Below are 25,546 nucleotides of genomic sequence, written 5' to 3'. Positions count from 1 at the left end.
GGATAAAGAATTTGTGGTACTTACGTACAATGCAATATCACTCAGCAATGAAATCTATATCATCAGGCCCGTAGCAGCATAATGAGTGGATTCAGGTACGATGATTCTAAGTGAGATAAGTCACACAGAAAAAGAAACATCATAAGATATCACTACTACACGGAATGTAAACTTGGCTACACAGAAACTGAATTACAAAACAGAACACGGTCTCAAATGTAGAAAACCAACTTATGCTTGCTTAAGGGGAAAGGTGAGTTGGGGTTCTGCATAAAACCAGAGATTGAAATTAGCACAGATACCATTCCATAAGCCAAATATGTAATAGACAAGAGCTACTCCTTGCTCAACGAAGTGGACTCTACACCCCATATTAATCGCCTAAGAATATACCTGACTAGTAATAATCTTAAAACCTATGGATTTATATGTCTCCAAAAGAGAATCAAGCATGTGTACAGCAGCATAAACGCAGCAGTGATAGGATTGGTGAGGTTTGATGAGCAAATGCAGACCCTTTGAAGTCATATTGCATGCCAGCCATTCCATGGGTCTCAACTCTCCAGGTTTAAGGGATTCTTCCTTCAGCTAAAACATGCATGTGGAACCCAGAGTATGATCCACCGTGTGATCGGGAAACGTGTTCAAATGTGTCTCAGATTTTCTCCGCTGGTACTTGGGTGCAACATTCCAGACGCTTTACTAAAACTCTCCCCACTTGGAGAGTCAGTGCCTTTAACCTCCTGTTTGGCCCAGTTTGCAATTTCTGCGGAAAATGAACAGGAATAGGGAGAACAAATGAGAGACTAGCTGGAGGTGTCTGGATTGGCAAATTTAACTCTCATTTCCCACCAGGAAGAGGAATTAACCAAAGGCTCAGCGTGCCATGCCGGAACCACACTAGGGCCTGAAGCAATCCTGCAGTGTTGCGGCCAGCTCACAAGAAAGCGAGTTGAAGAAAGGAGCTCAGGGGCACTGTAATTCACAAACCTGCAGAGTTATAAATGACAGCTATCGTCCAAAAATATATTGAAGTAAGGCTGCCAAGAGGACTTGAAAGCGGGGCAGAATTGCAGGAAACCGATTTCAGGAGGTAGACTGGAATTGCATGTAAAGCATAGGAAAAGAGGCAGAACGTCCACAATGATGCACTTGGCCAAAAAGGGCGTATGCGTTTTTTCCTGAATATATTCAGGAAAAAACGCATACGCCCTTTTTGGCCAACCAAGCAAGCTTGCAAAAGAAATCTGCACTACAATGAAGTCTCACTGCCCCCCAGTCAAAAGGGCCATCTGAAAAAAGTGTAAAATCCAGAAAGTCCGGACAGGCCATGGAGAACTGGGAGACTTGTTATGCTGATGGGCGGGATGTAAATTGCCAACAGCCACTCTGGAGAAGTGTATGGTGTTTCCTGAAACATCTAAAAAACAAAGCATCAGAGCCTAGGGCACTTCCACTTATGGTCCTATAGCTTAGGGAAATTAAAATCAAAAAAACACAGCCACCCCAAAGTTTGGGACGGCTCTGTTTACAAGAACCTCGTTTACGGTACAAGTTCAATATCACAGAAAGCGAAAAATGGATAAAGAAGTTGTGGTACTTACGTACAATGCAATATCACTCAGCAATGAAATCTATGTCATCAGGCCCATAGCAGCATAATGAGTGGATTCAGGTACGATGATTCTAAGTGAGATAAGTCACACAGAAAAAGAAACATCATAAGATATCACTAATACACGGAATGTAAACTTGGCTACACAGGAACTGAATTACAAAACAGAACAAGGTCTCAAATGTAGAAAACCAACTTATGCTTGCTTAAGGGGAAAGGTGAGTTGGGGTGCTGCATAAAACCAGAGATTGAAATTAGCACAGATACCGTTCCATAAGCCAAATATGTAATAGACAAGAGCTACTCCTTGCTCAACGAAGAGGACTCAACACCCCATATTAAACGTCTAAGAATATACCTGACTAGGAAGAATCTTAAAACCTATGGATTTATATGTCTCCGAAAGAGAATCAAGGGTGTGTACAGTGGCATAAGCGCAGCAGTGATAGGATTGGTGAGGTTCGGTGAGCCAATGCAGAACCTTTGAAGTCATATTGCATGGTACCCATTCCATGGGTCTCAACTCTCCAGGTTTAAGGGATTCTTCCTTCAGCTAAAACATGCATGTGGAACCCAGAGTATGATCCACTGTGTGATCGGGAAACGTGTTCAAATGTGTCTCAGTTTTTGTCCCCTGGTACTCGGGTGCAACATTCCAGACGCTTTACTAAAACTCTCTCCACTTGGAGAGTCAGTGCCTTTAACCTCCTGTTTGGCCCAGTGTGCAATTTCTGCGGAAAATGAACAGGAATAGGGAGAACCAATGAGAGACTAGCTGGAGGTGTCTGGATGGGCAAATTTAACTCTCATTTCCCACCAGGAAGAGGAATTAACCAAAGGCTCAGCGTGCCATGCCGGAACCACACTAGGGCCTGAAGCAATGCTGCGGTGTTGCGGCCAGCTCACAAGAAAGCGAGTTGAAGAAAGGAGCTCAGGGGCACTGTAATTCACAAACCTGCAGAGTTATAAATGACAGCTATCGTCCAAAAATATATTGAAGTAAGGCTGCCAAGAGGACTCGAAAGCGGGGCAGAATTGCAGGAATCCGATTTCAGGAGGTAGACTGGAATTACATGTAAAGCATAGGAAAAGAGGCAGAACGTCCACAATGATGCACTTGGCCAAAAAGGGCGTATGCGTTTTTTCCTGAATATATTCAGGAAAAAACGCATACGCCCTTTTTGGCCAACCAAGCAAGCTTGCAAAGGAAATCTGCACTACAATGAAGTCTCACTGCCCCCCGGTCAAAAGGGCCATCTGAAAAATGTGTAAAATCCAGAAAGGCAGGACAGGCCATGGAGAATTGGGAGCCTTGTTATGCTGATGGGCGGGATGTAAATTGCCAACAGCCACTCTGGAGAAGTGTATGGTGTTTCCTGAAACATCTAAAAAACAAAGCAACAGAGCCTAGGGCACTTCCACTTATGGTCCTATAGCTTAGGGAAATTAAAATCAAAAAGACACAGCCACCCCAAAGTTTGGGCCGGCTCTGTTTACAAGAATCTCGTTTATGGTACAAGTTCAATATCGCAGAAAGTGAAAAATGGATAAAGAAGTTGTGGTACTTACGTACAATGCAATATCACTCAGGAATGAAATCTATGTCATCAGGCCCGTAGCAGCATAATGAGTGGATTCAGGTACGATGATTCTAAGTGACATAAGTCACACAGAAAAAGAAACATCATAAGATATCACTAATACATGGAATGTAAACTTGGCTACACAGGAACTGAATTACAAAACAGAACAGGATCTCAAATGTAGAAAACCAACTTATGCTTGCTTAAGGGGAAAGGTGAGTTGGGGTGCTGCATAAAACCAGAGATTGAAATTAGCACAGATACCGTTCCATAAGCCAAATAGGTAATAGACAAGAGCTACTCCTTGCTCAACGAAGTGGACTCAACACCCCATATTAAACGTCTAAGAATATACCTGACTAGTAAGAATCTTAAAACCTATGGATTTATATGTCTCCGAAAGAGAAACAAGCGTGTCTACAGCGGCATAAATACAGCAGTGATAGGATTGGTGAGGTTCGGTGAGCAAATGCAGACCCTTTGAAGTCATATTGCATGGTACCCATTCCATGGGTCTCAACTCTCCAGGTTTAAGGGATTCTTCCTTCAACTAAAACATGCATGTGGAACCCAGAGTATGATCCACCGTGTGATCGGGAAACGTGTTCAAATGTGTCAGATTTCGTCCCCTTGTACTCAGGTGCAACATTCCAGACGCTTTACTAACACTCTCCCCACTTGGAGAGTCAGTGCCTTTAACCTCCTGTTTGGCCCAGTTTGCAATTTCTGCGGAAAATGAACAGGAATAGGGAGAACCAATGAGAGACTAGCTGGAGGTGTCTGGACGGGCAAATTTAACTCTCATTTCCCACCAGGAAGAGGAATTAACCTAATGCTCAGCGTGCCATGCCGGAACCACACTAGGGCCTGAAGCAATCCTGCGGTGTTGCGGCCAGCTCACAAGAAAGCGAGTTGAAGAAAGGAGCTCAGGGGCACTGTAATTCACAAACCTGCAGAGTTAAAAATGACAGCTATCGTCCAAAAATATATTGAAGTAAGGCTGCCAAGAGGACTTCAAAGCAGGGCAGGATTGCAGGAAACCGATTTCAGGAGGTAGACTGGAATTGCATGTAAAGCATAGGAAAAGAGGCAGAACGTCCACAATGATGCACTTGGCCAAAAAGGGCGTATGCGTTTTTTCCTGAATATATTCAGGAAAAAACGCATACGCCCTTTTTGGCCAACCAAGCAAGCTTGCAAAGGAAATCTGCACTACAATGAAGTCTCACTGCCTCCCGGTCAAAAGGGCCATCTGAAAAAAGTGTAAAATCCAGAAAGGCAGGACAGGCCATGGAGACCTGGGAGCCTTGTTATGCTGATGGGCGGGATGTAAATTGCCAACAGCCACTCTGGAGAAGTGTATGGTGTTTCCTGAAACATCTAAAAAACAAAGCAACAGAGCCTAGGGCACTTCCACTTATGGTCCTATAGCTTAGGGAAATTAAAATCAAAAAGACACAGCCACCCCAAAGTTTGGGACGGCTCTGTTTACAAGAACCTCATTTACAGTACAAATTCAATATCACAGAAGGTGAAAAATGGATAAAGAATTTGTGGTACTTACGTACAATGCAATATCACTCAGCAATGAAATCTATATCATCAGGCCCGTAGCAGCATAATGAGTGGATTCAGGTACGATGATTCTAAGTGAGATAAGTCACACAGAAAAAGAAACATCATAAGATATCACTACTACACGGAATGTAAACTTGGCTACACAGAAACTGAATTACAAAACAGAACACGGTCTCAAATGTAGAAAACCAACTTATGCTTGCTTAAGGGGAAAGGTGAGTTGGGGTTCTGCATAAAACCAGAGATTGAAATTAGCACAGATACCATTCCATAAGCCAAATATGTAATAGACAAGAGCTACTCCTTGCTCAACGAAGTGGACTCTACACCCCATATTAATCGCCTAAGAATATACCTGACTAGTAATAATCTTAAAACCTATGGATTTATATGTCTCCAAAAGAGAATCAAGCATGTGTACAGCGGCATAAACGCAGCAGTGATAGGATTGGTGAGGTTTGATGAGCAAATGCAGACCCTTTGAAGTCATATTGCATGGTAGCCATTCCATGGGTCTCAACTTTCCAGGTTTAAGGGATTCTTCCTTCAGCTAAAACATGCATGTGGAACCCAGAGTATGATCCACCGTGTGATCGGGAAACGTGTTCAAATGTGTCTCAGTTTTTGTCCCCTGGTACTCGGGTGCAACATTCCAGATGCTTTACTAACACTCTCCCCACTTGGAGAGTCAGTGCCTTTAACCTCCTGTTTGGCCCAGTTTGCAATTTCTGCGGAAAATGAACAGGAATAGGGAGAACCAATGAGAGACTAGCTGGAGGTGTCTGGATGGGCAAATTTAACTCTCATTTCCCACCAGGAAGAGGAATTAACCAAAGGCTCAGCGTGCCATGCCGGAACCACACTAGGGCCTGAAGCAATCCTGCGGTGTTGCGGCCAGCTCACAAGAAAGTGAGTTGAAGAAAGGAGCTAAGGGGCACTGTAATTCACAAACCTGCAGAGTTAAAAATGACAGCTATCGTCCAAAAATATATTGAAGTAAGGCTGCCAAGAGGACTTGAAAGCGGGGCAGAATTGCAGGACACCGATTTCAGGAGGTAGACTGGAATTGCATGTAAAGCATAGGAAAAGAGGCAGAACGTCCACAATGATGCACTTGGCCAAAAAGGGCGTATGCGTTTTTTCCTGAATATATTCAGGAAAAAACACATACGCCCTTTTGCGCCAACCAAGCAAGCTTGCAAAGGAAATCTGCACTACAATGAAGTCTCACTGCCCCCCGGTCAAAAGGGCCATCTGAAAAAAGTATAAAATCCAGAAAGGCAGGACAGGCCATGGAGAACTGGGAGCCTTGTTATGCTGATGGGCGGGATGTAAATTGCCAACAGCCACTCTGGAGAAGTGTATGGTGTTTCCTGAAACATCTAAAAAACAAAGCAACAGAGCCTAGGGCACTTCCACTTATGGTCCTATAGCTTAGGGAAATTAAAATCAAAAAGACACAGCCACCCCAAAGTTTGGGACGGCTCTGTTTACAAGAACCTCGTTTACGGTACAAGTTCAATATCACAGAAAGCGAAAAATGGATAAAGAAGTTGTGGTACTTACGTACAATGCAATATCACTCAGCAATGAAATCTATGTCATCAGGCCCATAGCAGCATAATGAGTGGATTCAGGTACGATGATTCTAAGTGAGATAAGTCACACAGAAAAAGAAACATCATAAGATATCACTACTACACGGAATGTAAACTTGGCTACACAGGAACTGAATTACAAAACAGAACAAGGTCTCAAATGTAGAAAACCAACTTATGCTTGCTTAAGGGGAAAGGTGAGTTGGGGTGCTGCATAAAACCAGAGATTGAAATTAGCACAGATACCGTTCCATAAGCCAAATATGTAATAGACAAGAGCTACTCCTTGCTCAACGAAGAGGACTCAACACCCCATATTAAACGTCTAAGAATATACCTGACTAGTAAGAATCTTAAAATCTATGGATTTATATGTCTCCGAAAGAGAATCAAGCGTGTGTACAGTGGCATAAGCGCAGCAGTGATAGGATTGGTGAGGTTCGGTGAGCCAATGCAGAACCTTTGAAGTCATATTGAATGGTACCCATTCCATGGGTCTCAACTCTCCAGGTTTAAGGGATTCTTCCTTCAGCTAAAACATGCATGTGGAACCCAGAGTATGATCCACCGTGTGATCGGGAAACGTGTTCAAATGTGTCTCAGTTTTTGTCCCCTGGTACTCGGGTGCAACATTCCAGACGCTTTACTAAAACTCTCCCCACTTGGGGAGTCACTGCCTTTAACCTCCTGTTTGGCCCAGTTTGCAATTTCTGCGGAAAATGAACAGGAATAGGGAGAACCAATGAGAGACTAGCTGGAGGTGTCTGGACGGGCAAATTTAACTCTCATTTCCCACCAGGAAGAGGAATTAACCAAAGGCTCAGCGTGCCATACCGGAACCACACTAGGGCCTGAAGCAATGCTGCGGTGTTGCGGCCAGCTCACAAAAAAGCGAGTTGAAGAAAGGAGCTCAGGGGCACTGTAATTCACAAACCTGCAGAGTTAAAAATGACAGCTATCGTCCAAAAATATATTGAAGTAAGGCTGCCAAGAGGACTTGAAAGCGGGGCAGAATTGCAGGAAACCGATTTCAGGAGGTAGACTGGAATTGCATGTAAAGCATAGGAAAAGAGGCAGAACGTCCACAATGATGCACTTGGCCAAAAAGGGCGTATGCGTTTTTTCCTGAATATATTCAGGAAAAAACGCATACGCCCTTTTTGGCCAACCAAGCAAGCTTGCAAAGGAAATCTGCACTACAATGAAGTCTCACTGCCCCCCGGTCAAAAGGGCCATCTGAAAAAAGTATAACATCCAGAAAGGCAGGACAGGCCATGGAGAACTGGGAGCCTTGTTATGCTGATGGGCGGGATGTAAATTGCCAACAGCCACTCTGGAGAAGTGTATGGTGTTTCCTGAAACATCTAAAAAACAAAGCAACAGAGCCTAGGGCACTTCCACTTATGGTCCTATAGCTTAGGGAAATTAAAATCAAAAAGACACAGCCACCCCAAAGTTTGGGCCGGCTCTGTTTACAAGAATCTCGTTTATGGTACAAGTTCAATATCGCAGAAACTGAAAAATGGATAAAGAAGTTGTGGTACTTAACGTACAATGCAATATCACTCAGCAATGAAATCTATGTCATCAGGCCCGTAGCAGCATAATGAGTGGATTCAGGTACGATGATTCTAAGTGAGATAAGTCACACAGAAAAAGAAACATCATAAGATATCACTATTACACGGAATGTAAACTTGGCTACACAGGAACTGAATTACAAAACAGAACAGGGTCTCAAATGTAGAAAACCAACTTATGCTTGCTTAAGGGGAAAGGTGAGTTGGGGTGCTGCATAAAACCAGAGATTGAAATTAGCACAGATACCGTTCCATAAGCCAAATATGTAATAGACAAGAGCTACTCCTTGCTCAACGAAGAGGACTCAACACCCCATATTAAACGTCTAAGAATATACCTGACTAGGAAGAATCTTAAAATCTATGGATTTATATGTCTCCGAAAGAGAATCAAGCGTGTGTACAGTGGCATAAGCGCAGCAGTGATAGGACTGGTGAGGTTCGGTGAGCCAATGCAGAACCTTTGAAGTCATATTGCATGGTACCCATTCCATGGGTCTCAACTCTCCAGGTTTAAGGGATTCTTCCTTCAGCTAAAACATGCATGTGGAACCCAGAGTATGATCCACTGTGTGATCGGGAAACGTGTTCAAATGTGTCTCAGTTTTTGTCCCCTGGTACTCGGGTGCAACATTCCAGACGCTTTACTAAAACTCTCTCCACTTGGAGAGTCAGTGCCTTTAACCTCCTGTTTGGCCCAGTTTGCAATTTCTGCGGAAAATGAACAGGAATAGGGAGAACCAATGAGAGACTAGCTGGAGGTGTCTGGACGGGCAAATTTAACTCTCATTTCCCACCAGGAAGAGGAATTAACCAAAGGCTCAGCGTGCCATGCCGGAACCACACTAGGGCCTGAAGCAATGCTGCGGTGTTGCGGCCAGCTCACAAGAAAGCGAGTTGAAGAAAGGAGCTCAGGGGCACTGTAATTCACAAACCTGCAGAGTTATAAATGACAGCTATCGTCCAAAAATATATTGAAGTAAGGCTGCCAAGAGGACTCGAAAGCGGGGCAGAATTGCAGGAATCCGATTTCAGGAGGTAGACTGGAATTACATGTAAAGCATAGGAAAAGAGGCAGAACGTCCACAATGATGCACTTGGCCAAAAAGGGCGTATGCGTTTTTTCCTGAATATATTCAGGAAAAAACGCATACGCCCTTTTTGGCCAACCAAGCAAGCTTGCAAAGGAAATCTGCACTACAATGAAGTCTCACTGCCCCCCGGTCAAAAGGGCCATCTGAAAAATGTGTAAAATCCAGAAAGGCAGGACAGGCCATGGAGAATTGGGAGCCTTGTTATGCTGATGGGCGGGATGTAAATTGCCAACAGCCACTCTGGAGAAGTGTATGGTGTTTCCTGAAACATCTAAAAAACAAAGCAACAGAGCCTAGGGCACTTCCACTTATGGTCCTATAGCTTAGGGAAATTAAAATCAAAAAGACACAGCCACCCCAAAGTTTGGGCCGGCTCTGTTTACAAGAATCTCGTTTATGGTACAAGTTCAATATCGCAGAAAGTGAAAAATGGATAAAGAAGTTGTGGTACTTACGTACAATGCAATATCACTCAGGAATGAAATCTATGTCATCAGGCCCGTAGCAGCATAATGAGTGGATTCAGGTACGATGATTCTAAGTGACATAAGTCACACAGAAAAAGAAACATCATAAGATATCACTAATACATGGAATGTAAACTTGGCTACACAGGAACTGAATTACAAAACAGAACAGGATCTCAAATGTAGAAAACCAACTTATGCTTGCTTAAGGGGAAAGGTGAGTTGGGGTGCTGCATAAAACCAGAGATTGAAATTAGCACAGATACCATTCCATAAGCCAAATAGGTAATAGACAATAGCTACTCCTTGCTCAACGAAGTGGACTCAACACCCCATATTAAATGCCTAAGAATATACCTGACTAGTAAGAATCTTAAAACCTATGGATTTATATGTCTCCGAAAGAGAATCAAGCGTGTCTACAGCGGCATAAATACAGCAGTGATAGGATTGGTGAGGTTCGGTGAGCAAATGCAGACCCTTTGAAGTCATATTGAATGGTACCCATTCCATGGGTCTCAACTCTCCAGGTTTAAGGGATTCTTCCTTCAGCTAAAACATGCATGTGGAACCCAGAGTATGATCCACCATGTGATCGGGAAACGTGTTCAAATGTGTCTCAGTTTTTGTCCCCTGGTACTCAGGTGCAACATTCCAGACGCTTTACTAACACTCTCCCCACTTGGAGAGTCAGTGCCTTTAACCTCCTGTTTGGCCCAGTTTGCAATTTCTGTGGAAAATGAACAGGAATAGGGAGAACCAATGAGAGACTAGCTGGAGGTGTCTGGATGGGCAAATTTAACTCTCATTTCCCACCAGGAAGTGGAATTAACCAAAGGCTCAGCGTGCCATGCCGGAACCACACTAGGGCCTGAAGCAATCCTGCAGTGTTGCGGCCAGCTCACAAGAAAGTGAGTTGAAGAAAGGAGCTCAGGGGCACTGTAATTCACAAACCTGCAGAGTTAAAAATGACAGCTATCGTCCAAAAATATATTGAAGTAAGGCTGCCAAGAGGACTTGAAAGCGGGGCAGGATTGCAGGAAACCGATTTCAGGAGGTAGACTGGAATTGCATGTAAAGCATAGGAAAAGAGGCAGAACATCCACAATGATGCACTTGGCCAAAAAAGGCGTATGCGTTTTTTCCTGAATATATTCAGGAAAAAACGCATACGCCCTTTTTGGCCAACCAAGCAAGCTTGCAAAGGAAATCTGCACTACCATGAAGTCTCACTGCCCCCCGGTCAAAAGGGCCATCTGAAAAAAGTGTAAAATCCAGAAAGGCAGGACAGGCCATGGAGGACTGGGAGCCTTGTTATGCTGATGGGCGGGATGTAAATTGCCAACAGCCACTCTGGAGAAGTGTATGGTGTTTCCTGAAACATCTAAAAAACAAAGCAACAGAGCCTAGGGCACTTCCACTTATGGTCCTATAGCTTAGGGAAATTAAAATCAAAAAGACACAGCCACCCCAAAGTTTGGGACGGCTCTGTTTACAAGAACCTCATTTACAGTACAAATTCAATATCACAGAAGGTGAAAAATGGATAAAGAATTTGTGGTACTTACGTACAATGCAATATCACTCAGCAATGAAATCTATATCATCAGGCCCGTAGCAGCATAATGAGTGGATTCAGGTACGATGATTCTAAGTGAGATAAGTCACACAGAAAAAGAAACATCATAAGATATCACTACTACACGGAATGTAAACTTGGCTACACAGAAACTGAATTACAAAACAGAACACGGTCTCAAATGTAGAAAACCAACTTATGCTTGCTTAAGGGGAAAGGTGAGTTGGGGTTCTGCATAAAACCAGAGATTGAAATTAGCACAGATACCATTCCATAAGCCAAATATGTAATAGACAAGAGCTACTCCTTGCTCAACGAAGAGGACTCAACACCCCATATTAAACGTCTAAGAATATACCTGACTAGTAAGAATCTTAAAATCTATGGATTTATATGTCTCCGAAAGAGAATCAAGCGTGTGTACAGTGGCATAAGCGCAGCAGTGATAGGATTGGTGAGGTTCGGTGAGCCAATGCAGAACATTTGAAGTCATATTGAATGGTACCCATTCCATGGGTCTCAACTCTCCAGGTTTAAGGGATTCTTCCTTCAGCTAAAACATGCATGTGGAACCCAGAGTATGATCAACCGTGTGATCGGGAAACGTGTTCAAATGTGTCTCAGTTTTTGTCCCCTGGTACTCGGGTGCAACATTCCAGACGCTTTACTAAAACTCTCCCCACTTGGAGAGTCATTGCCTTTAACCTCCTGTTTGGCCCAGTTTGCAATTTCTGCGGAAAATGAACAGGAATAGGGAGAACAAATGAGAGACTAGCTGGAGGTGTCTGGATGGGCAAATTTAACTCTCATTTCCCACCAGGAAGAGGAATTAACCAAAGGCTCAGCGTGCCATGCCGGAACCACACTAGGGCCTGAAGCAATCCTGCGGTGTTGCGGCCAGCTCACAAGAAAGCGAGTTGAAGAAAGGAGCTCAGGGGCACTGTAATTCACAAACCTGCAGAGTTAAAAATGACAGCTATCGTCCAAAAATATATTGAAGTAAGGCTGCCAAGAGGACTTGAAAGCGGGGCAGAATTGCAGGAATCCGATTTCAGGAGGTAGACTGGAATTGCATGTAAAGCATAGGAAAAGAGGCAGAACGTCCACAATGATGCACTTGGCCAAAAAGGGCATATGCGTTTTTTCCTGAATATATTCAGGAAAAAACGCATACGCCCTTTTTGGCCAACCAAGCAAGCTTGCAAAGGAAATCTGCAGTACAATGAAGTCTCACTGCCCCCCGGTCAAAAGGGCCATCTGAAAAAAGTATAAAATCCAGAAAGGCAGGACAGGCCATGGAGAACTGGGAGCCTTGTTATGCTGATGGGCGGGATGTAAATTGCCAACAGCCACTCTGGAGAAGTGTATGGTGTTTCCTGAAACATCTAAAAAACAAAGCAACAGAGCCTAGGTCACTTCCACTTATGGTCCTATAGCTTAGGGAAATTAAAATCAAAAAGACACAGCCACCCCAAAGTTTGGGCCGGCTCTGTTTACAAGAATCTCTTTTATGGTACAAGTTCAATATCGCAGAAAGTGAAAAATGGATAAAGAAGTTGTGGTACTTACGTACAATGCAATATCACTCAGGAATGAAATCTATGTCATCAGGCCCGTAGCAGCATAATGAGTGGATTCAGGTACGATGATTCTAAGTGACATAAGTCACACAGAAAAAGAAACATCATAAGATATCACTAATACACGGAATGTAAACTTGGCTACACAGGAACTGAATTACAAAACAGAACAGGATCTCAAATGTAGAAAACCAACTTATGCTTGCTTAAGGGGAAAGGTGAGTTGGGGTGCTGCATAAAACCAGAGATTGAAATTAGCACAGATACCATTCCATAAGCCAAATAGGTAATAGACAAGAGCTACTCCTTGCTCAACAAAGTGGACTCTACACCCCATATTAATCGCCTAAGAATATACCTGACTAGTAATAATCTTAAAACCTATGGATTTATATGTCTCCAAAAGAGAATCAAGCATGTGTACAGCGGCATAAACGCAGCAGTAATAGGATTGGTGAGGTTCGGTGAGCCAATGCAGACCCTTTGAAGTCATATTGCATGGTACCCATTCCATGGGTCTCAACTCTCCAGGTTTAAGGGATTCTTCCTTCAGCTAAAACATGCATGTGGAACCCAGAGTATGATCCACCGTGTGATCGGGAAACGTGTTCAAATGTGTCAGATTTCGTCCCCTTGTACTCAGGTGCAACATTCCAGACGCTTTACTAACACTCTCCCCACTTGGAGAGTCACTGCCTTTAACCTCCTGTTTGGCCCAGTTTGCAATTTCTGCGGAAAATGAACAGGAATAGGGAGAACCAATGAGAGACTAGCTGGAGGTGTCTGGATGGGCAAATTTAACTCTCATTTCCCACCAGGAAGAGGAATTAACCAAAGGCTCAGCGTGCCATGCCGGAACCACACTACGGCCTGAAGCAATCCTGCGGTGTTGCGGCCAGCTCACAAGAAAGCGAGTTGAAGAAAGGAGCTCAGGGGCACTGTAATTCACAAACCTGCAGAGTTAAAAATGACAGCTATCGTCCAAAAATATATTGAAGTAAGGCTGCCAAGAGGACTTGAAAGCGGGGCAGAATTGCAGGAAACCGATTTCAGGAGGTAGACTGGAATTGCATGTAAAGCATAGGAAAAGAGGCAGAACGTCCACAATGATGCACTTGGCCAAAAAGGGCGTATGCGTTTTTTCCTGAATATATTCAGGAAAAAACGCATACGCCCTTTTTGGCCAACCAAGCAAGCTTGCAAAGGAAATCTGCAGTACAATGAAGTCTCACTGCCCCCCGGTCAAAAGGGCCATCTGAAAAATGTGTAAAATCCAGAAAGGCAGGACAGGCCATGGAGAATTGGGAGCCTTGTTATGCTGATGGGCGGGATGTAAATTGCCAACAGCCACTCTGGAGAAGTGTATGGTGTTTCCTGAAACATCTAAAAAACAAAGCAACAGAGCCTAGGGCACTTCCACTTATGGTCCTATAGCTTAGGGAAATTAAAATCAAAAAGACACAGCCACCCCAAAGTTTGGGCCGGCTCTGTTTACAAGAATCTCGTTTATGGTACAAGTTCAATATCGCAGAAAGTGAAAAATGGATAAAGAAGTTGTGGTACTTACGTACAATGCAATATCACTCAGGAATGAAATCTATGTCATCAGGCCCGTAGCAGCATAATGAGTGGATTCAGGTACGATGATTCTAAGTGACATAAGTCACACAGAAAAAGAAACATCATAAGATATCACTAATACATGGAATGTAAACTTGGCTACACAGGAACTGAATTACAAAACAGAACAGGATCTCAAATGTAGAAAACCAACTTATGCTTGCTTAAGGGGAAAGGTGAGTTGGGGTGCTGCATAAAACCAGAGATTGAAATTAGCACAGATACCATTCCATAAGCCAAATATGTAATAGACAAGAGCTACTCCTTGCTCAACGAAGTGGACTCAACACCCCATATTAAACGTCTAAGAATATACCTGACTAGTAAGAATCTTGAAACCTATGGATTTATATGTCTCCAAAAGAGAATCAAGCGTGTGTACAGCGGCATAAATGCAGCAGTGATAGGATTGGTGAGGTTTGATGAGCAAATGCAGACCCTTTGAAGTCATATTGCATGGTAGCCATTCCATGGGTCTCAAATCTCCAGGTTTAAGGGATTCTTCCTTCAGCTAAAACATGCATGTGGAACCCAGAGTATGATCCACCGTGTGATCGGGAAACGTGTTCAAATGTGTCTCAGGTTTTGTCCCCTGGTACTCGGGTGCAACATTCCAGACGCTTTACTAACACTCTCCCCACTTGGAGAGTCAGTGCCTTTAACCTCCTGTTTGGCCCAGTTTGCAATTTCTGTGGAAAATGAACAGGAATAGGGAGAACCAATGAGAGACTAGCTGGAGGTGTCTGGATGGGCAAATTTAACTCTCATTTCCAACCAGGAAGAGGAATTAACCAAAGGCTCAGCGTGCCATGCCAGAACCACACTAGGGCCTGAAGCAATCCTGCGGTGTTGCGGCCAGCTCACAAGAAAGTGAGTTGAAGAAAGGAGCTCAGGGGCATTGTAATTCACAAACCTGCAGAGTTAAAAATGACAGCTATCGTCCAAAAATATATTGAAGTAAGGCTGCCAAGAGGACTTGAAAGCGGGGCAGGATTGCAGGAAACCGATTTCAGGAGGTAGACTGGAATTGCATGTAAAGCATAGGAAAAGAGGCAGAACGTCCACAATGATGCACTTGGCCAAAAAGGGCGTATGCGTTTTTTCCTGAATATATTCAGGAAAAAACGCATACGCCCTTTTTGGCCAACCAAGCAAGCTTGCAAAGGAAATCTGCACTACAATGAAGTCTCACTGCCCCCGGTCAAAAGGGCCATCTGAAAAAAGTGTAAAATCCAGAATGGCAGGACAGGCCATGGAGAACTGGGAGCCTTGTTATGCTGATGGGCGGGATGTAAATTGCCAACAGCCACTCTGGAGAAGTGTATGGTGTTTCCTGAAACATCTAAAAAACAAAGCAACAGAGCCTAAGGCACTTCCACTTATGGTCCTATAGCTTAGGGAAATTAAAATCAAAAAGACACAGCCACCCCAAAGTTTGGGACGGCTCTGTTTACAAGAACCTCATTTACAGTACAAATTCAATATCACAGAAGGTGAAAAATGGATAAAGAATTTGTGGTACTTACGTACAATGCAATATCACTCAGCAATGAAATCTATATCATCAGGCCCGTAGCAGCATAATGAGTGGATTCAGGTACGATGATTCTAAGTGAGATAAGTCACACAGAAAAAGAAACATCATAAGATATCACTACTACACGGAATGTAAACTTGGCTACACAGAAACTGAATTACAAAACAGAACACGGTCTCAAATGTAGAAAACCAACTTATGCTTGCTTAAGGGGAAAGGTGAGTTGGGGTTCTGCATAAAACCAGAGATTGAAATTAGCACAGATACCATTCCATAAGCCAAATATGTAATAGACAAGAGCTACTCCTTGCTCAGCGAAGTGGACTCTACACCCCATATTAATCGCATAAGAATATACCTGACTAGTAATAATCTTAAAACCTATGGATTTATATGTCTCCAAAAGAGAATCAAGCATGTGTACAGCGGCATAAACGCAGCAGTGATAGGATTGGTGAGGTTTGATGAGCAAATGCAGACCCTTTGAATTCATATTGCATGCTAGCCATTCCATGGGTCTCAACTCTCCAGGTTTAAGGGATTCTTCCTTCAGCTAAAACATGCATGTGGAACCCAGAGTATGATCCACCATGTGATCAGGAAACGTGTTCAAATGTGTCTCAGATTTTCTCCGCTGGTACTTGGGTGCAACATTCCAGACGCTTTACTAAAACTCTCCCCACTTGGAGAGTCAGTGCCTTTAACCTCCTGTTTGGCCCAGTTTGCAATTTCTGCGGAAAATGAACAGGAATAGGGAGAACCAATGAGAGACTAGCTGGAGGTGTCTGGACGGGCAAATGTAACTCTCATTTCCCACCAGGAAGAGGAATTAACCAAAGGCTCAGCGTGCCATGCCGGAACCACACTAGGGCCTGAAGCAATCCTGCGGTGTTGCGGCCAGCTCACAAGAAAGCGAGTTGAAGAAAGGAGCTCAGGGGCACTGTAATTCACAAACCTGCAGAGTTAAAAATGACAGCTATCGTCCAAAAATATATTGAAGTAAGGCTGCCAAGAGGACTTGAAAGCGGGGCAGAATTGCAGGAAACCGATTTCAGGAGGTAGACAGGAATTGCATGTAAAGCATACGAAAAGAGGCAGAACGTCCACAATGATGCACTTGGCCAAAAAGGGCGTATGCGTTTTTTTCTGAATATATTCAGGAAAAAACGCATACGCCCTTTTTGGCCAACCAAGCAAGCTTGCAAAGGAAATCTGCACTACAATGAAGTCTCACTGCCCCCCGGTCAAAAGGGCCATCTGAAAAAAGTGTAAAATCCAGAAAGGCAGGACAGGCCATGGAGAACTGGGAGCCTTGTTATGCTGATGGGCGGGATGTAAATTGCCAACAGCCACTCTGGAGAAGTGTATGGTGTTTCCTGAAACATCTAAAAAACAAAGCAACAGAGCCTAGGGCACTTCCACTTATGGTCCTATAGCTTAGGGAAATTAAAATCAAAAAGACACAGCCACCCCAAAGTTTGGGACGGCTCTGTTTACAAGAACCTCATTTACAGTACAAATTCAATATCACAGAAGGTGAAAAATGGATAAAGAATTTGTGGTACTTACGTACAATGCAATATCACTCAGCAATGAAATCTATATCATCAGGCCCGTAGCAGCATAATGAGTGGATTCAGGTACGATGATTCTAAGTGAGATAAGTCACACAGAAAAAGAAACATCATAAGATATCACTACTACACGGAATGTAAACTTGGCTACACAGAAACTGAATTACAAAACAGAACACGGTCTCAAATGTAGAAAACCAACTTATGCTTGCTTAAGGGGAAAGGTGAGTTGGGGTTCTGCATAAAACCAGAGATTGAAATTAGCACAGATACCATTCCATAAGCCAAATATGTAATAGACAAGAGCTACTCCTTGCTCAACGAAGTGGACTCTACACCCCATATTAATCGCCTAAGAATATACCTGACTAGTAATAATCTTAAAACCTATGGATTTATATGTCTCCAAAAGAGAATCAAGCATGTGTACAGCAGCATAAACGCAGCAGTGATAGGATTGGTGAGGTTTGATGAGCAAATGCAGACCCTTTGAAGTCATATTGCATGCCAGCCATTCCATGGGTCTCAACTCTCCAGGTTTAAGGGATTCTTCCTTCAGCTAAAACATGCATGTGGAACCCAGAGTATGATCCACCGTGTGATCGGGAAACGTGTTCAAATGTGTCTCAGATTTTCTCCGCTGGTACTTGGGTGCAACATTCCAGACGCTTTACTAAAACTCTCCCCACTTGGAGAGTCAGTGCCTTTAACCTCCTGTTTGGCCCAGTTTGCAATTTCTGCGGAAAATGAACAGGAATAGGGAGAACAAATGAGAGACTAGCTGGAGGTGTCTGGATTGGCAAATTTAACTCTCATTTCCCACCAGGAAGAGGAATTAACCAAAGGCTCAGCGTGCCATGCCGGAACGACACTAGGGCCTGAAGCAATCCTGCAGTGTTGCGGCCAGCTCACAAGAAAGCGAGTTGAAGAAAGGAGCTCAGGGGCACTGTAATTCACAAACCTGCAGAGTTATAAATGACAGCTATCGTCCAAAAATATATTGAAGTAAGGCTGCCAAGAGGACTTGAAAGCGGGGCAGAATTGCAGGAAACCGATTTCAGGAGGTAGACTGGAATTGCATGTAAAGCATAGGAAAAGAGGCAGAACGTCCACAATGATGCACTTGGCCAAAAAGGGCGTATGCGTTTTTTCCTGAATATATTCAGGAAAAAACGCATACGCCCTTTTTGGCCAACCAAGCAAGCTTGCAAAAGAAATCTGCACTACAATGAAGTCTCACTGCCCCCCAGTCAAAAGGGCCATCTGAAAAAAGTGTAAAATCCAGAAAGTCCGGACAGGCCATGGAGAACTGGGAGACTTGTTATGCTGATGGGCGGGATGTAAATTGCCAACAGCCACTCTGGAGAAGTGTATGGTGTTTCCTGAAACATCTAAAAAACAAAGCATCAGAGCCTAGGGCACTTCCACTTATGGTCCTATAGCTTAGGGAAATTAAAATCAAAAAAACACAGCCACCCCAAAGTTTGGGACGGCTCTGTTTACAAGAACCTCGTTTACGGTACAAGTTCAATATCACAGAAAGCGAAAAATGGATAAAGAAGTTGTGGTACTTACGTACAATGCAATATCACTCAGCAATGAAATCTATGTCATCAGGCCCATAGCAGCATAATGAGTGGATTCAGGTACGATGATTCTAAGTGAGATAAGTCACACAGAAAAAGAAACATCATAAGATATCACTAATACACGGAATGTAAACTTGGCTACACAGGAACTGAATTACAAAACAGAACAAGGTCTCAAATGTAGAAAACCAACTTATGCTTGCTTAAGGGGAAAGGTGAGTTGGGGTGCTGCATAAAACCAGAGATTGAAATTAGCACAGATACCGTTCCATAAGCCAAATATGTAATAGACAAGAGCTACTCCTTGCTCAACGAAGAGGACTCAACACCCCATATTAAACGTCTAAGAATATACCTGACTAGGAAGAATCTTAAAACCTATGGATTTATATGTCTCCGAAAGAGAATCAAGGGTGTGTACAGTGGCATAAGCGCAGCAGTGATAGGATTGGTGAGGTTCGGTGAGCCAATGCAGAACCTTTGAAGTCATATTGCATGGTACCCATTCCATGGGTCTCAACTCTCCAGGTTTAAGGGATTCTTCCTTCAGCTAAAACATGCATGTGGAACCCAGAGTATGATCCACCATGTGATCGGGAAACGTGTTCAAATGTGTCTCAGGTTTTGTCCCCTGGTACTCGGGTGCAACATTCCAGACGCTTTACTAACACTCTCCCCACTTGGAGAGTCAGTGCCTTTAACCTCCTGTTTGGCCCAGTTTGCAATATTTGCGGAAGATGAACAGGAATAGGGAGAACCAGTGAGAGACTAGCTGGAGGTGCCTGGACGGGCAAATATAACTCTTATTTCCGACCAGGAAGAGGAATTAACCAAAGGCTCAGCGTGCCATGCCGGAACGACACTAGGGCCTGAAGCAATCCTGCGGTGTTGCGGCCAGCTCACAAGAAAGCGAGTTGAAGAAAGGAGCTCAGGGGCACTGTAATTCACAAACCTGCAGAGTTATAAATGACAGCTATCGTCCAAAAATATATTGAAGTAAGGCTGCCAAGAGGACTTGAAAGCGGGGCAGAATTGCAGGAAACCGATTTCAGGAGGTAGACTGGAATTGCATGTAAAGCATAGGAAAAGAGGCAGAACGTCCACAATGATGCACTTGGCCAAAAAGGGCGTATGCGTTTTTTCCTGAATATATTCAGGAAAAAACGCATACGCCCTTTTTGGCCAACCAAGCAAGCTTGCAAAGGGAATCTGCAGTACAATGAAGTCTCACTGCCCCCCAGTCAAAAGGGCCATCTGAAAAAAGTTTAAAATCCAGAAAGCCCGGACAGGCCATGGAGAACTGGGAGCCTTGTTATGCTGATGGGCGGGATGTAAATTGCCAACAGCCACTCTGGAGAAGTGTATGGTGTTTCCTGAAACATCTAAAAAACAAAGCAACAGAGCCTAGGGCACTTCCACTTATGGTCCTATAGCTTAGGGAAATTAAAATCAAAAAGACACAGCCACCCCAAAGTTTGGGATGGCTCTGTTTACAAGAACCTCATTTACAGTACAAATTCAATACCACAGAAGGTGAAAAATGGATAAAGAATTTGTGGTACTTACGTACAATGCAATATCACTCAGCAATGAAATCTATATCATCAGGCCCGTAGCAGCATAATGAGTGGATTCAGGTACGATGATTCTAAGTGAGATAAGTCACACAGAAAAAGAAACATCATAAGATATCACTACTACACGGAATGAAAACTTGGCTACACAGAAACTGAATTACAAAACAGAACACGGTCTCAAATGTAGAAAACCAACTTATGCTTTCTTAAGGGGAAAGGTGAGTTGGGGTTCTGCATAAAACCAGAGATTGAAATTAGCACAGATACCATTCCATAAGCCAAATATGTAATAGACAAGAGCTACTCCTTGCTCAACGAAGTGGACTCTACACCCCATATTAATCGCCTAAGAATATACCTGACTAGTAATAATCTTAAAACCTATGGATTTATATGTCTCCAAAAGAGAATCAAGCATGTGTACAGCGGCATAAACGCAGCAGTGATAGGATTGGTGAGGTTTGATGAGCAAATGCAGACCCTTTGAAGTCAAACTGCATGGTACCCATTCCATGGGTCTCAACTCTCCAGGTTTAAGGGATTCTTCCTTCAGCTAAAACATGCATGTGGAACCCAGAGTATGATCTACCGTATGATCGGGAAACGTGTTCAAATGTGTCTCAGGTTTCGTCCCCTGGTACTTGGGTGCAACATTCCAGACGCTTTACAAACACTCTCCCCAATTGGAGAGTCAGTGCCTTTAAACTCCTGTTTGGCCCAGTTTGCCATTTCTGCGGAAAATGAACAGGAATAGGGAGAACCAATGAGAGACTAGCTGGAGGTGTCTGGACGGGCAAATTTAACTCTCATTTCCCACCAGGAAGAGGAATTAACCAAAGGCTCAGCGTGCAATGCCGGAACCACACTAGGGCCTGAAGCAATCCTGCGGTGTTGCGGCCAGCTCACAAGAAAACGAGTTGAAGAAAGGAGCTCAGGGGCACTGTAATTCAAAAACCTGCAGAGTTATAAATGACAGCTATCGTCCAAAAATATATTGAAGTAAGGCTGCCAAGAGGACTCGAAAGCGGGGTAGAATTGCAGGAATCCGATTTCAGGAGGTAGACTGGAATTGCATGTAAAGCATAGGAAAAGAGGCCGAACATCCACAATGATGCACTTGGCCAAAAAGGGAGTATGGGTTTTTTCCTGAATATATTCAGGAAAAAACGCATACCCACTTTTTGGCCAACCAAGCAAGCTTGAAATGGAAATCTGCACTACAATGAAGTCTCACTGCCCCCCAGTCAAAAGGGCCATCTGAAAAAAGTGTAAAATCCAGAAAGGCCGGACAGGCCATGGAGAACTGGGAGCCTTGTTATGCTGATGGGCGGGATGTAAATTGCCAACAGCCACTCTGGTGAAGTGTATGGTGTTTCCTGAAACATCTAAAAAACAAAGCAACAGAGCCTAGGGCACTTCCACTTATGGTCCTATAGCTTAGGGAAATTAAAATCAAAAAGACACAGCCACCCAAAGTTTGGGACGGCTCTGTTTACAAGAACCTCGTTTACGGTACAAGTTCAATATCACAGAAAGCGAAAAATGGATAAAGAATTTGTGGTACTTACGTACAATGCAATATCACTCAGCAATGAAATGTATATCATCAGGCCCGTAGCAGCATAATGAGTGGATTCAGGTACGATGATTCTAAGTGAAATAAGTCACACAGAAAAAGAAACATCATAAGATATCACTACTACACGGAATGTAAACTTGGCTACACAGGAACTGAATTACAAAACAGAACAGGGTCTCAAATGTAGAAAACCAACTTATGCTTGCTTAAGGGGAAAGGTGAGTTGGGGTGCTGCATAAAACCAGAGATTGAAATTAGCACAGATACCGTTCCATAAGCCAAATATGTAATAGACAAGAGCTACTCCTTGCTCAACGAAGTGGACTCTACATCTCATATTAAACGCCTAAGAATACACCTGACTAGTAAGAATCTTAAATCCTATGGATTTATATGTCTCCAAAAGAGAATCAAGCGTGTGTACAGCGGCATAAACGCAGCAGTGATAGGATTGGTGAGGTTCGGTGAGCAAATGCAGACCCTTTGAAGTCATATTTCATGGTACCCATTCCATGGGTCTCAACTCTCCAGGTTTAAGGGATTCTTCCTTCACCTAAAACATGCATGTGGAACCCAGAGTATGATCCACCGTGTGATCGGGAAACGTGTTCAAATGTGTCTCAGTTTTCGTCCCCTGGTACTCGGGTGCAACATTCCAGACGCTTTACTAAAACTATCCCCACTTGGAGAGTCAGTGCCTTTAAACTCCTGTTTGGCCCAGTTTGCAATTTCTGCGGTAAAGGAACAGAAATAGGGAGAACCAATGAGAGACTAGCTGGAGGTGTCTGGACGGGAAATTTAACGCTCATTTCCCACCAGGAAGAGGAATTAACCAAAGGCTCAGCGTTCCATGCCGGAACCACACTAGGGCCTGAAGCAATCCTGCGGTCTTGCGGCCAGCTCACAAGAAAGCGAGTTGAAGAAAGGAGCTCAGGGGCACTGTAATTCACAAACCTGCAGAGTTAAAAATGACAGCTATCGTCCAAAAATATATTGAAGTAAGGCTGCCAAGAGGACTTGAAAGCGGGGCAGAATTGCAGGAAACCGGTTTCAGGAGGTAGACTGGAATTGCATGTAAAGCATAGGAAAAGAGGCAGAACGTCCACAATGATGCACTTGGCCAAAAAGGGCGTATGCGTTTTTTCCTGAATATATTCAGGAAAAAACGCATACGCCCTTTTTGGCCAACCAAGCAAGCTTGCAAAGGAAATCTGCACTACAATGAAGTGTCACTGCCCCCCGGTCAAAAGGGCCATCTGAGAAATGTATAAAATCCAGAAAGGCAGGACAGGCCATGGAGAACTGGGAGCCTTGTTATGCTGATGGGCGGGATGTAAATTGCCAACAGCCACTCTGGAGAAGTGTATGGTGTTTCCTGAAACATCTAAAAAACAAAGCAACAGAGCCTAGGGCACTTCCACTTATGGTCCTATAGCTTAGGGAAATTAAAATCAAAAAGACACAGCCACCCCAAAGTTTGGGACGGCTCTGTTTACAAGAACCTCGTTTACGGTACAAGTTCAATAACACAGAAAGTGAAAAATGGATAAAGAAGTTGTGGTACTTACGTACAATGCAATATCACTCAGCAATGAAATCTATATCATCAGGCCCGTAGCAGCATAATGAGTGGATTCAGGTACGATGATTCTAAGTGAAATAAGTCACACAGAAAAAGAAACATCATAAGATATCACTACTACAAGGAATGTAAACTTGCCTACACAGAAACTGAATTACAAAACAGAACAGGGTCTCAAATGTAGAAAACCAACTTATGCTTGCTTAAGGGGAAAGGTGAGTTGGGGTGCTGCATAAAACCAGAGATTTAAATTAGCACAGATACCGTTCCATAAGCCAAATATGTAATAGACAAGAGCTACTCCTTGCTCAACGAAGTGGACTCTACATCTCATATTAAACGCCTAAGAATACACCTGACTAGTAAGAATCTTAAATCCTATGGATTTATATGTCTCCAAAAGAGAATCAAGCGTGTGTACAGCGGCATAAACGCAGCAGTGATAGGATTGGTGAGGTTCGGTGAGCAAATGCAGACCCTTTGAAGTCATATTTCATGGTACCCATTCCATGGGTCTCAACTCTCCAGGTTTAAGGGATTCTTCCTTCAGCTAAAACATGCATGTGGAACCCAGAGTATGATCCACCGTGTGATCGGGAAACGTGTTCAAATGTGTCTCAGTTTTCGTCCCCTGGTACTCGGGTGCAACATTCCAGACGCTTTACTAAAACTCTCCCCACTTGGAAAGTCAGTGCCTTTAAACTCCTGTTTGGCCCAGTTTGCAATTTCTGCGGAAAAGGAACAGAAATAGGGAGAACCAATGAGAGACTAGCTGGAGGTGTCTGGACGGGCAAATTTAACTCTCATTTCCCACCAGGAAGAGGAATTAACCAAAGGCTCAGCGTGCCATGCCGGAACCACACTAGGGCCTGAAGCAATCCTGCGGTCTTGCGGCCAGCTCACAAGAAAGCGAGTTGAAGAAAGGAGCTCAGGGGCACTGTAATTCACAAACCTGCAGAGTTAAAAATGACAGCTATCGTCCAAAAATATATTGAAGTAAGGCTGCCAAGAGGACTTGAAAGCGGGGCAGAATTGCAGGAAACCGGTTTCAGGAGGTAGACTGGAATTGCATGTAAAGCATAGGAAAAGAGGCAGAACGTCCACAATGATGCACTTGGCCAAAAAGGGCGTATGCGTTTTTTCCTGAATATATTCAGGAAAAAACGCATACGCACTTTTTGGCCAACCAAGCAAGCTTGCAAAGGAAATCTGCACTACAATGAAGTCTCACTGCCCCCCGGTCAAAAGGGCCATCTGAAAAAAGTGTAAAATCCAGAAAGGCAGGACAGGCCATGGAGAACTGGGAGCCTTATTATGCTGATGGGCGAGATGTAAATTGCCAACAGCCACTCTGGAGAAGTGTATGGTGTTTCCTGAAACATCTACAAAACACAGCAACAGAGCCTAGGGCACTTCCACTTATGGTCCTATAGCTTAGGGAAATTAGAATCAAAAAGGCACAGCCACCCCAAAGTTTGGGATGGCTCTGTTTACAAGAACCTCGTTTACGGTACAAGTTCAATATCACAGAAAGCGAAAAATGGATAAAGAATTTGTGGCACCTACGTACAATGCAATATCACTCAGCAATGAAATCTATATCATCAGGCCAGTAGCAGCATAATGAGTGGATTCAGGTACGATGATTCTAAGTGAAATAAGTCACACAGAAAAAGAAACATCATAAGATATCACTACTACACGGAATGTAAACTTGGCTACACAGGAACTGAATTACAAAACAGAACAGGGTCTCAAATGTAGAAAACCAACTTATGCTTGCTTAAGGGGAAAGCTGAGTTGGGGTGCTGCAT

This window comes from Pseudorca crassidens, chromosome 3 (assembly GCF_039906515.1).
Source record: "Pseudorca crassidens isolate mPseCra1 chromosome 3, mPseCra1.hap1, whole genome shotgun sequence".
In the NCBI taxonomy this organism is placed as follows: Eukaryota; Metazoa; Chordata; class Mammalia; order Artiodactyla; family Delphinidae; genus Pseudorca; species Pseudorca crassidens.
The sequence above is the reverse complement of the archived record's forward strand: the minus strand, read 5'-3'. Positions refer to the sequence as shown.